This window comes from Parasteatoda tepidariorum, chromosome 1 (genome assembly GCF_043381705.1).
Source record: "Parasteatoda tepidariorum isolate YZ-2023 chromosome 1, CAS_Ptep_4.0, whole genome shotgun sequence".
Classification (NCBI taxonomy): Eukaryota; Metazoa; Arthropoda; class Arachnida; order Araneae; family Theridiidae; genus Parasteatoda; species Parasteatoda tepidariorum.
In genome coordinates this window covers 18,984,216-18,996,625 of record NC_092204.1, presented here as the reverse complement: position 1 = coordinate 18,996,625, position 12,410 = coordinate 18,984,216, and the positions used below count along the sequence as shown (strand labels likewise).

Here is a 12,410-nt window from a genome sequence, read left to right as displayed (position 1 = left end):
TGTTTGGAAACATCATGGCATGCTGGAAAGAATAATAATAGAATTTTTTTGCCTTAAAAAGTTTCATAAAAAATCATGAAAATAAATAATAATTACTCTATTGTAGAAGTTTGTTTTAATATCTGAAAATTTTTTTCAATAATAATTGGAATAATAGGCCGAGATAGCCTGTTTGGCAGGGGGCTGGACTCTCGTTCACGAAAATGGGAATTGAAATCCTGCCTGCCGAAGACTCTCCGTTTAGTAAATGGTGACTGGTACACGTTAAATCTGTCTGGGCAAAAAGTCCTCTAAGTGTTCATAACAAATTATACCTCTGGGTGTACTGAATTGGAGAATAATTGTTCTCTGGTTCAGGTCAAAATTACGATTTGTGGATGATTGAATGGATATCGATGAGGATGAATGAATAGGTCGGTCCCTGAAGCGGTTGTGACGTGAGGGTATGCCAGTAGTCAAAGTCCTGACCATAGATGGCGCCACTGGAAGACAAGAACAGTCGCACCCCTTGCCTTACAGGCCTACGACAAAAACATCAAAGATTGAATAAAGACAAGCAGAAACCTTTTCAAAAAAATGTAGTTTCTGGACTTTTATTGCTAATCTTGTTTTTGAATTTTTCTTTCCTTATGGTTTTCAAACGCAACATTTTTTTAAGTGATTATGCGAGTATTTTTAGATACAATCTCGATATATAAGGACTGTATAAGTTAGGTCAATGCGAACCCAATTGCGCATAAATTTGGATGGCATAGTTAAATGTAACAATATTCCAAGCTTGCATGGTTCATTTGCTGATTATTTATAAACCCTCTCAGGGCTTTGTTGTAAATGTTGTTGCTACATTAAAATCAACCTTACAATGCTATCGGGATTAGCTTGACTTCCACATATATATATTACAGTATCAACTTCTACTTTATAATTCTGTACAACATTAAAAAAAACTGTCAATTAGATAAAGAAATATATGCTTTTTGTGTGTGGTTAGTTCAATTTATCGAATTTTTATTTTTATTTATTTATTTTTTCGTTAAATTCCCACGAGCTATTGCTTCAAACAGTTTGAATTTCGGAGGCTTTGCAGTCAATAGAATAACGCCTTATGGGAAATAGTATCTATTTTCATAACTGTTGTGAGTTTGTAACAGTTATTCGCAACTTTTAAGTTAAGTTTTGCCTACATATCTTATTTTCATTAAACAAGCATGCCCTGCCTTTTTATTAGCTGAATCTCTCTTACTTTTAGCATTTTCGAAAAGTAAATCGCATGTATATTTTTTTGAAGTAATTTTTTTAAAAAATATTCATTTTCTCCTTTCGTTAATAATATTTATGTATTAGAGAAGGGAAATTGAAAACTTAGGTTTATATTTTCTTTTATTTAATGCCAACTTCAACATTTCAGTAAAACTAACGAGTAACAAATTTTAAAATCTGCAATGTATTTGCGTAATAAAAAAAATGTAACTACAAGAAGCAACTCGAAAGGAACACACTCGTCATTAAATAATGCGACTCTTTTGCCTCCTTAACTTCAACCGTGCTTATCAACTGTCATCACTCCCAGCGCCCCCTTCCTTCAAAAATGCTACACATGAATTTGAATAAACAAGGCCATTAAAATTCTAGACAAATAATGGCTCCAAGTGGATTCAGAATGGAGACAGATATGGAGATACGAAATGCAGAAGAGCTTTCTTTCAATTGCGAAGAGCAATGTTTTGCTAATTATATTCCATCTTTTTTAAATAAAATAACAAAGCTATTTTCATATCAGAATGTTTTGAAGAAAGTTTCGCTGATTCTATTACTTTGATTTCTCAAAATTGTTCAAAGTAAATGTAAATCTTAAAGCAGCATTTTGAAGATTGTTTGGAATGTAAAATATATATTTAACGTATGAAACACTTAAAATACTCCGGTTTAAATATCCGTTCATGATTTCAGAGAATTCTTTTGAATACTTTTTCTATTTTGTGCTACTTTTGAAATATCTGCTAAATAATTTTATGGTGGGAAAATAATAATAAAAGTATTACTAGAAAACTAAAAGTAAAAACTAGAAAAAGCATATTTCTTAAATAGTTCAGAATGTAACAAAATGAGGGTTCTTTTAAGAGTGAATCTTATATTTTGGTGTTAGCAATGTAGAAAATAAAATATCGATGTATATCTAGTATAAACTATCTAAGAACTCTATCTTGGTCATTTCTAGTCATCATTATTGATTCAAAAACACATGTAATCTAACAAAAAAATGGATTTTCTTCAGTTTTTTAAAAAATTAAACGTTATGAAATGCACGCGTTATGAACGTGTTATGAAATAGTCAATGATGTGTTGTATAAATCGGCAGGCAATTATTACAGGAATAAAAAAAAGACAAGACTGTTAACTTTTATGAAGCATCGAACTCTTAACGCCACACTTAAGTTGCAGTTCACTGTTTCAGTAAATGACAAATTCGTGTTTCAGTCTAAGTTATTGGTTCGTTAATGTTAGGAAAGCCATGCGTGATACATATTTTTTAGTATTTGATAAGATCCATATTTTTCTTCATTAAGGGGTTATCCCCTTTCAAACAATTCAAAGGTTCAAAACAATTTTTTTTTTAAATTTTTTCACAAACGTTGGCTTCCTGTTTCTTTCAAAGTTATTAATTTCGCAATACAAGTGTTAATCCTGGAAAGTTCACAAGTATTACGCATTTTTGAACATTTGATAGGACACACATTTTTCTTTCCATAAAAAAATCATATTTGATTTTTGTTTAAAATTATCGATTCTGTAACATTTGTGTTTAAACTGGAAAGGTCACCAGCATTATGTAATTTTTAACATAACACCCACTTTTTGCTTTCGATAAAAAAAGCGCTTAAATTATTTTTTAAATAAATTGCAAATTACAATCAAGGAACACGCTTATTCCCCAATACAAAGTGCCACGGAAAATCATATCAAATGCAAGTTTTTATCTTTGAACAAAGCATCCCACTATATTGTTCGATGAAAATTTTGAAATCCTTAATCATTACAAAAAAAAATTAATAAATAAATAATTTATGTACATATTATATCTCAAAACAGATTTTCCTAAGAAATAGCTAGAATTTTTTTTTTCTTTTTCCTCATCCCGCTTATCAGTGATAAATCATCATCCTTTAGTGATAATCTCTCTGAGAAAAAGAATCATCACCTTATCTTCACCCATATACTTCTACTGATCATTGCTCTGAAAGATGCTGAACCTATTACACTAGCCCAATCTGTTGGGTGAGTTCCATGATCGATATGTCCAGTTTCTCTGCCGCTCCACTCCTCACCGGAACTCCAGGATCGAACCTCAGGAAATGGAACAGATTCTTCAGACAGAGAGAGAAAAGGGGCCGTGGGGAGAAGAAAACTGGCGACAGGATTCCGGGAGAAACTGGAAAATCGAAGCGAATCCCAGTGACGTCTGACCGATGAATGTACCAGTGAAAGTGGGGACGATTCGAGGACTGTCACTGCTGGAAGAGAAGGGAGGCGGGACAAGGGACGGTAATGCATTCAACTCAGGGCAGCATCCCAGGGCTATATTTCATTTGCTAGGAAGGGTGCTTCCATTACCACTGGTTAAAGAGAATGCTTAAAACAACGAACCTAGAGTTGAAGAAGGGGATCTAGCAAATTCATAGTCTTTAACTTTTACAAAGATTTAAAGTCAAACATTTTCTGTTGACTTGGATGTGATTTTAATGTCTTCAGCACTTCAGAATGTTGCCAATTCATTAATTGGTCTTTAACCCTTTGGGGACGGGGGATTCAGAAAAGGATTCGTACAAAATCAGAATCAAGTTGTAATTAAATAAAAAACGGTGACTTAAATGTAGTCGTTGATAATTTGACAAACTTACTTTGTTTTTACTTTAATTATTGTTTGTTTAATGATATATATAATCAATGTTAATTCAAAGTATAACTAAATAGTTTTATTTTGAACTAAGTAATGGTGAATTGAATAAATAAAACAATTATAACTCCTCCCACAAATAAACTGCTAAAGAAATACTTTGATTACCAGTTTCATCTTTTTACCCTGATTGATACGGTTTTATGCTGGCAGGTATTTGTAACAGTCGGCGCGAAAGGGTTAATATCCGTGTTTAACACTAGATTGCCTAAGGAAGTCATTTTGACTGCTTTTAATTTCAATTAGAAAAACAATGATGTATATAATGACACAATTTCTTAGAATTTTGTACAACATATAATTTTTTTAGTGTTAATATTTCTAATAACTTGTTATATAACTGTAAATAATACAAAAAATATTAAAAATTAATTTTAAACAAATTTCTTTACACATTATATACTCTTTTACAATGCAGTCATTTTGACTGCTTTTGAGCAAAATATAGGTATATACTAAGTTTCAGTCTTTCTAGTGTTAAGTAACTATTTAATATTTTCGAATATTTCCTTTTGTTTCATTCTATTCATTGAAATATATCATATTGAACAGTTTTAAATTTTAAAAGTTTTAAATTTTAAAGGATGTAAATATTTTCAAATATGTTTCATTGTATTGAAAAAAAAATTAAAAAATAATTAAAATTTGTATTAGTATAATTAAAATTTTCGTGACTAGGTAACACTAGGCAGAATGAAATGAAACAAAAACTATTCTAAAATAAAATTAGTTACTTATTTTCATAAAAATAAGTAACTAATGAAAATAAGTAAGAAGTTACTTATTTCTTACCTATTTTCATTAGTTACTTATTTTCATTCATTTAAAAAAAAGACTCGTGGCCTTATGAGCCAGCTGGCTTTAAGAAAGTAAATAGACAGTAAATGTAATTTTTCTAATTTAGCAACGAGGAAATCGAATCAAATTCCTTCAAAATACTGAGGCCAAATTACATTTAAACCAAAAATCAAAATTTTAAAAAAAGTATTTTGCTACCACATGAAAAAGTTTGAATTTTCTGTAAGAAATTCAGAAACAATTAAGAGATATTCAGTTGGAACTATATTGTTTTGTTTAGCTTTTTGAATGTATTCCGCTCACAACTTCAAACTAAGGGTTAAGTTTCTGATGCTTAAAAATTATGCTAAACACTTCTAAAAACAGTGAACACGATCTTTCAAATTGCGCCAACAATTTGGCCGCGCAAAATCTTCTGAAACCTTTGTTGCAAAAATAAAGTTTGATTACATAAAGTTAGTCTCAATGTGTTTCCGTGATTTTTTCGCCTGGTCGGTAGGGCGCTGGGCCCATGTCCAAGAGGTCATGGGTTCGATCCTCGCCGGCCGAAGACTCCCCGTGTAGTAAATGGTGACTGATGCACTTTAAATCTGTCGAGTCTCTAAGTCCTCCATGTTCCCCCAACAAATCAAAACCTCTGAGGGTACTGATCCAGGAGTTTCCTTGTCTTCTGGATTGGTTCAAAATTACAAGGCTACGGAGTTGAACGTTAGTGGTCGTAAACCCATGAAATTGGGTCGGCTGTTCAACGACGGTTATAAAATAAAAAATAAAAAAGCATTTACTTGAGCCGCGATGACTCAGGATTAAGTTCGCCTTCCACAAAGGTGAACCGGGGTTCGATCCCGGCGATACGAATTCCGCATCCGGCATGCACCGACCACAGTGCTATCGTTAAATATCCTCAGTGGTAGACGAATTAGGGGTTAAAGTCCCCTTGCCGTCAGGCTAACCGTCTTCCTCTCAATGCAACGCAAATGCGGGTTAGTTCAATTAAAAAGTCCTCCACGAAGGCAAAATTTCTCCCAATTACTTGATCCAGGAGTTCCCTTGTCTTCTGGATTGGGTTCAAAATTCCAAGGCTACGGAGTTGAACATTAGCATTCGTAAACCCAAAAATTGGATCAGTTGTTCAATAACGGTTATAAAAGAAAGAAAGAAAAAACANGTGGTAGACGAATTAGTGGTTAAAGTCCCCTTGCCGCCAGGCTAACCGTCTTCCTCTCCATGCAACGCAAATGTGGGTTAGTTCAATTAAAAAGTCCTCCACGAAGGCAAAATTTCTCCCAATTACTTAATCCAGGAGTTCCCTTGTCCTCTGGATTGGATTCAAAATTCCAAGGCTACGGAGTTGAACATTAGCATTCGTAAACCCAAAAATTGGATCAGTTGTTCAATAACGGTTATAAAAGAAAGAAAGAAAAAACATTTACTTACACTACACCGTGAAGTTTAAAAACGAAGGGAAAATTCTATTGATTATTCTAAGATCAAATTTATCCAAAGGAGCAACTGACATCGCGAAGGAGTGTAAAATTTTTTTTAAAGTATCTCTCTTCTAAACGACACTGCCATAATTATCAAAATGATAAAAGTACAAATTCAGATGTCCCAAAAAGAAGAGAGTGTCAACAATAACTTAAGACAGCAAAAATCGATTACTTCTCCTTCTTTTATTTGTAAAGTTATAATTAGTGTCACTAGGTCACCTATTATTTCCAATTATACTGCAAAAACGAAAAAAATAAGAGTAAAATACAAAATTATGAAATCTTATAGTTAAAGTAGTCTATCTAAATACTTACGCCTAAATATTTAGATTATAGCCTATCTAAATATTTACGTTAGCATCAAAAGGATCCAGAATTAAAACAATAGGTTTTTTTTTAAAAACATTATTGACTTAAAATCCTAGTTTTTATAAATTTATGAGCATTATCTATTTTAATAAAAGGTTAACAGCTGAACAAAATATGAAAAAAAAATAAGAAATCAAAATAAATATAACCTTCTACACTAATTTTTTTCTTCTGATTTGTTTACTTAAATTATTAAAAATTGAACAATTCAGTTAAAAATCAGTTGCATTGAGCTGCAGACATTTTATTTTTAAAGAAATCTTTTTTTAAACTATTTTTTCGCTGTCGATTCTAGTACAATGCTTTGGATGACTAAATATTTTTTGAAACATCTGACAAACATAGTTTTTATGAACCATTAACGAAAATAAAAACAGTTTATCAGGAATAAATTCCCATTCCGGTTTTATTCATATAAAGTGAATGCATTTCCGTGTTGCATTTCCTATTTAACTTTTTTATTTTTTTATTTGCTACACTCTATTCAAAAAATGTTCAAATACAATTTCGCTCGAGTTGTAATCTAGTTCTTTTTTTTACACCATTTGTAAAAAAATAAAAAAAGAGGAAAAGGAAACAATGTATTTTTACTCTTGAATAAATTATTTTGTCAAACAAATTCTTCCTGCTATTTTATCATTCCCATTTTATTTTAAAAGATTTGAAACAAAAGAAAATTTGTCAAGAATGGGGAAGAACTCATAATTAAAAACTAACATAAGGCTGCATTTTTAATCTCGTTTTCCCGCTCTTCGTAAAAAAAAATATTAAAAATTGAAAAAAGGGAATAAATAAATGTAAAAATTGTTTAATAAGCTCTTAGAAGAAAATGTCCATTATACTTTTTTATTAAATGTAAAACAAAAATAGTATTAGTAGCGTTATGTAAAAAATTATTCCATTTTTTTCCTTATAATTTGGTTATTTATGAATAAATTAAAAGCTTCACTTTTTCTCAGATAAAACTTGCGCTTCTTAATTTGTAATTTTTAATATTTCCTATTTATTTGTTGTTTATTATAATTAAAATAATTTCTAAAATTACACAAGAGTTTTGCGCTCTTAAATAATATGCCCAAATTCATTTTAATAATTATTCAATTCTTGATAAAATAATTTATACATCAAGTAATTAGATAACTGATTCTTTAGTAATAATTTTTTTCTAAGATCATTGATCTGCTCTTGTCTCAAAATTTTGTAATTTTTTACTTCGATTTATTTACATAATTAATATTTTTTTTATTAATTTTTATGTAATCGACCAATTTAACTTTAAATAAACTTATTTTTAATATTTCAGATCAGTTTTACGCTTTAAGTTTTAATGTTTTAACGAATTTTAATTATTTTTGTACTGTGGAAAATTAGCTTACGTATCAAGATACATGTTTACTAAATCTTTTACTATAATTTAACAACTTATCTTTTCATAATCTTCAAATCTTATGCTATAATTTAACTACATATACCAATAGCATAGCTGCCAACTCTTCCGGTTTTTCCGGAAGATTTTATTTTTATATTTAAAGTGATAGCGAAATTCATATTATTTCACTAAAATTTTTGAATTATAATAATAATTTTAAATCAGTTTGACCGCCACTGCATATACATAATTACAACAAATATATAGAAGCATATTGTTCCTTACAATAGCGAATTTCAACTTAATTAAAATATAAATATATTTTTGAGGAAGATAGTTTTTCGGTAATTGTTTTACTACCACTTGGAAAATCCATTCTCGAAAAGAGTGAATGTTGGCAGGTATGCAATAGGATTTTTAAGTCTCATTAATGTTATTTGCGTATAGCAATTGAAATAGAATCGGAACTTCTCTATCCATGTAATATGACTTTCCGTTCATCATTACTAGCTGAGAACAGGTGGTTATTTCAATTTGGGCATCAGCTATGAAACTATTTAGTTGTTGATATTTCATTCGATGACGCCAATGTATTGCAAATCCCAAATTAAAAATTTTGCGAAAATTGGAAAATAATATTGAATATTTAAAACAAGATTTGTCGTATAATAAGTGTAAAGTGTCGTATAATAAGTGCAAAATAATTTTTGATAATTTTTGATAACTTGGTAGATAAAAAATTTAAAAAAGTTACATGTGATTTTTTAAGAATAAGAAACATTACTTGATACATTAAAAACTTCTTTCACTATAAGAATATGCTAATTGGAAACAAAATTGTAAAGTACTCTTGACTTGTCAGACTTGAATGAGTAGAAACAAAATAGATTTGAAGAATAAATACATTAAACCATTGAAAGATACAACGAGAAGAAATTTTTACAAAAACCGTTGGAAGTTGGCATCCCTGTATATGTTATAACTTATTATAACTCGTGATTGTGGAAGTTTTTCTCCTCTTTCTTATAAAGTTGCTTTACTCCTAGAAATGAAATTGCTTCATTTCTAGCTTTTTTTTCCTTTTTCCAAGTAAAGTGACGGACTAGGATTGTGATTTTTTTTAAAAAAAAATGGTATTTAATGAATTCATTGAAACATATTCTTGTCACGTATCTGCTAATTTTTGTAAATTTTCAGGAAGATTTTATTTGAGTTGTTGCTGTTTCTAATGCCACTGGCGACACTAGCAAGCCTGCTTGGTGAAACCGAGCAAATTTAAGGCCATACACCTTAGACCGTCTTCAGCCACACAGTTTATAGGGCGGACCCATTCATACATCCATTCATTCACCCACACATCGTTTGATCTAGCCAATCCAGTACCCCCAGAGGTATTGATTTGTTATGGGTACATGGAGGACTTCGCGACTAGACAGATTTAACGTGCACCAGTCTCCATTTACTACACGGTCGGCCGGCGGGGTTTGAGCCCACAAACTCTCGGACATGGTCTCAGGGCCTTACAGACCAGATTTTATTTTTAAAGTGATACTGAAACTTTTGCTTTTACTTTTCATTCTAGCAATTTTACATTTAATCAACTACCACTGTGAATTAATAATAAATGCATAATAATCGTAAGTGGGAATGTTAAATCTCTAATAAAATGTTTCTAGTACAGATTTCATTTTTTAATTTATAACCTACTAACTAGGGTTACCAACCACTACGATTTTTTTAAAAAAAAATATTAAGTGGTAGGTAATAAAAAACTGAAGAGAGCTTACATTATTTTTGGTAATTTTTACATCATTTTAAAAGCCTCACCACGGTATGGTAGAGCAAGAAAGTAGCTTTTTATATAAACCTTCCAATCATATGCATGCAGTGGTGTAAAAAATAGCAAATCAAATTTATAAAATAAAGAATAATACCTTAAAGCTTAGACTTAGCTACCACTAGAAGAAATTTTATCAAAAAGCGTAAAAAGTTAGCATACCTGACTACTACTTTGAAAAATAATTTTTTAAAGAGCAAAAGTTGGCAAATACGTTGTCAGCTCTAGGTACCTTGTGTATCTATCATATATCTCGTATACTGCATTTTATAACCGTCGTTGAACAGCCGACCCAATTTTATGGGTTTACGACTACTAATGTTCAACTCCGTAGCCCTGTAATTTTGAACCCAATCCAGAAGACAAAGAGATCGAGTATTGGGAGAAATTTGCCTTCGTAGAGGACTTTTTGATGGAGCTGACCCGCATTTGCGTTACATGGAGAGGAAGACCGCGAGAACCTCTCACGGTTAACCTGACGGCAAGGGCACTCTAACCCATGATCGTCTACAGCTGAGGATATTTCACGTCAGATCTGTGGTCAGTGCAAGCCGTATGCGAAATTCGTATCGACTGGGATTCGAACCGGGTTCACCTCATTCTAAGGCGAATGCACTATCAGCTGAGCCATCGCGGCTCCGGATACTGCATTTGGTACTAAACGATAATTTTCTGAAGTTTGGAATTTAAAAATGTGAATACTTAAATGAACATTGGATCTATAAAATTAATTCAAAACGTCTAGCTCCAGCATTTCAATTAACGGGTATTTTAGTAAAACAGTTACCATAATGACTTTTACACGACAAACCAATGTACGTCGATGCAGTGATGCGAATTAAAATTTGTTCGCGCAGATCGGAATTTTATTCCAAGAAAGAAAAGCAATTCTTACCAATTCGTGTTTCAGTTCATTACCATCAGAAATTGAATCGATTTTAAGAGTCCGCATTTGTTATCAATAAGGCAAATGACTCTTAAACGGCTCTTTAAAATATTCCGATATGTTTTGAAAAGCGAATTCGAAAAGTATTTTAATTTGTTTCGACAGACGTAATAAAATCTGACTCCTTGCAAGTTTCTTAAATGTTGCGTTTGGACTGTTACATTCTGTTCAAAGTGTTTCTTAAAATCTATAATATCAAGAGAAGTTAAAAATAGAAGCATATAATTGGAAATATTATATGAAATAGATGATGTCAGATATGAAACGTAAAATATACAAACAAGGGCTCTTACAGGTCTGAAAAATTTTTACATTCCGAATTTAAACAAGATTTTGAAAAATTTAATGGTAGCTGTTAATGCCAGTGGGAAATTCTTATTTTTAAAATACTTTTTTTTAAAAAAGAAATTTTAAAGGGTTATCCTCTTCGAGACGTGCGAGTCATATATGCATTCTCAGGGTGTCGATAATCAGGGTAAAAAAGATGAAATTGGTAACCTAACTATTTTTATAGCAGTTTATTTGTGGGCGGGGTAGTAATAGTTTGCATTATTTAATTCACGACTACTTAGTTCGAATAAAAAATTTTATGGTTACATTTTTAACACACAATGATTGGATGTGTTAGATTTAAAGTGAAAGCAAACATAAGTCTGTCAAATTAGATATGCTCAAATTGAAGCTACCGCTTTTTATTTTTTACTCTCCTGATTCTGATTTCGTACGAATAAATTTATGACTCGTCAGTCCCGAAAAGCTTAATACGGCAAAGTTTTCCTACAGATGTACAGGGGTTTGATTAAATTATTTAAACGCTTCTATACTAACTCTATATTAACTAATTTTTTTTCTCTTCTAATATTTTGGGCCATTTTATATGTTAAAACTGTTTGTACAATTAAAAAGGTTATGTTAGAAAATCTTAGAAATGGTGTGATTTTTAGGCATGCAAACGGTTCTTTAAAATATTCCGAAATGTTTTGAAAAGCGAATTCGAAAAGTATTTTAATCTGTCTTGACAAACTTAACAAAATCTGACTCATTGCAAGTTTCTTAAATGTTACGTTTGGAAAGAGTGTTCGAAGTGCTTCTTAAAATCAATAATATCAAGATAAGTTAAAAGTAAAAGTTCAGAATTGGAAATATGTGAATAATGTCAGCTACGAAGCTCAAAATATTAACCGGCTTCTTACGGATTTGATACTGCTTATTAATGGATTAATTTAAAATGTTAAAAACTCCATTAATAACTGCTCCATTAATTAACCCATTAATAACTGCACACTTTTCCGAATTCAATGTTAAATTTTGTTTTTATATTAAACGTGTTCGTAAAATTTATGAATTCTATTCATATATTGGATGTATAAATTTAATTTAAAGTAATATTGATCAACACTGATAATATTGTAACATCAAAAAATTAATGCAACGCATCAGCATAAACTTATATGTAACACAAACATACATTTAATTCCATGATAATCACATTATGGTGTGTATAAGCTTACACGATATTAAGATAAGATACGATATACGACATTCCTCTTGTAATTATAACTCAATTCTGAATGTTCCCTTTATTACTACTACTGTGGAAAATCATTATCGATCATTGAAAAAATTTATATATATATAGTATAATA

General features: G+C 30.8%; 1 protein-coding gene across 1 annotated transcript in view; it reads right to left on the bottom strand.

Moving 5' to 3' along the window:
• LOC107436823 (tyrosine-protein kinase transmembrane receptor Ror2-like) overlaps positions 1-12,410 on the bottom strand; it is a 204,475-nt gene that overhangs the window by 156,658 nt on the left and 35,407 nt on the right. The window lies entirely within an intron of this gene.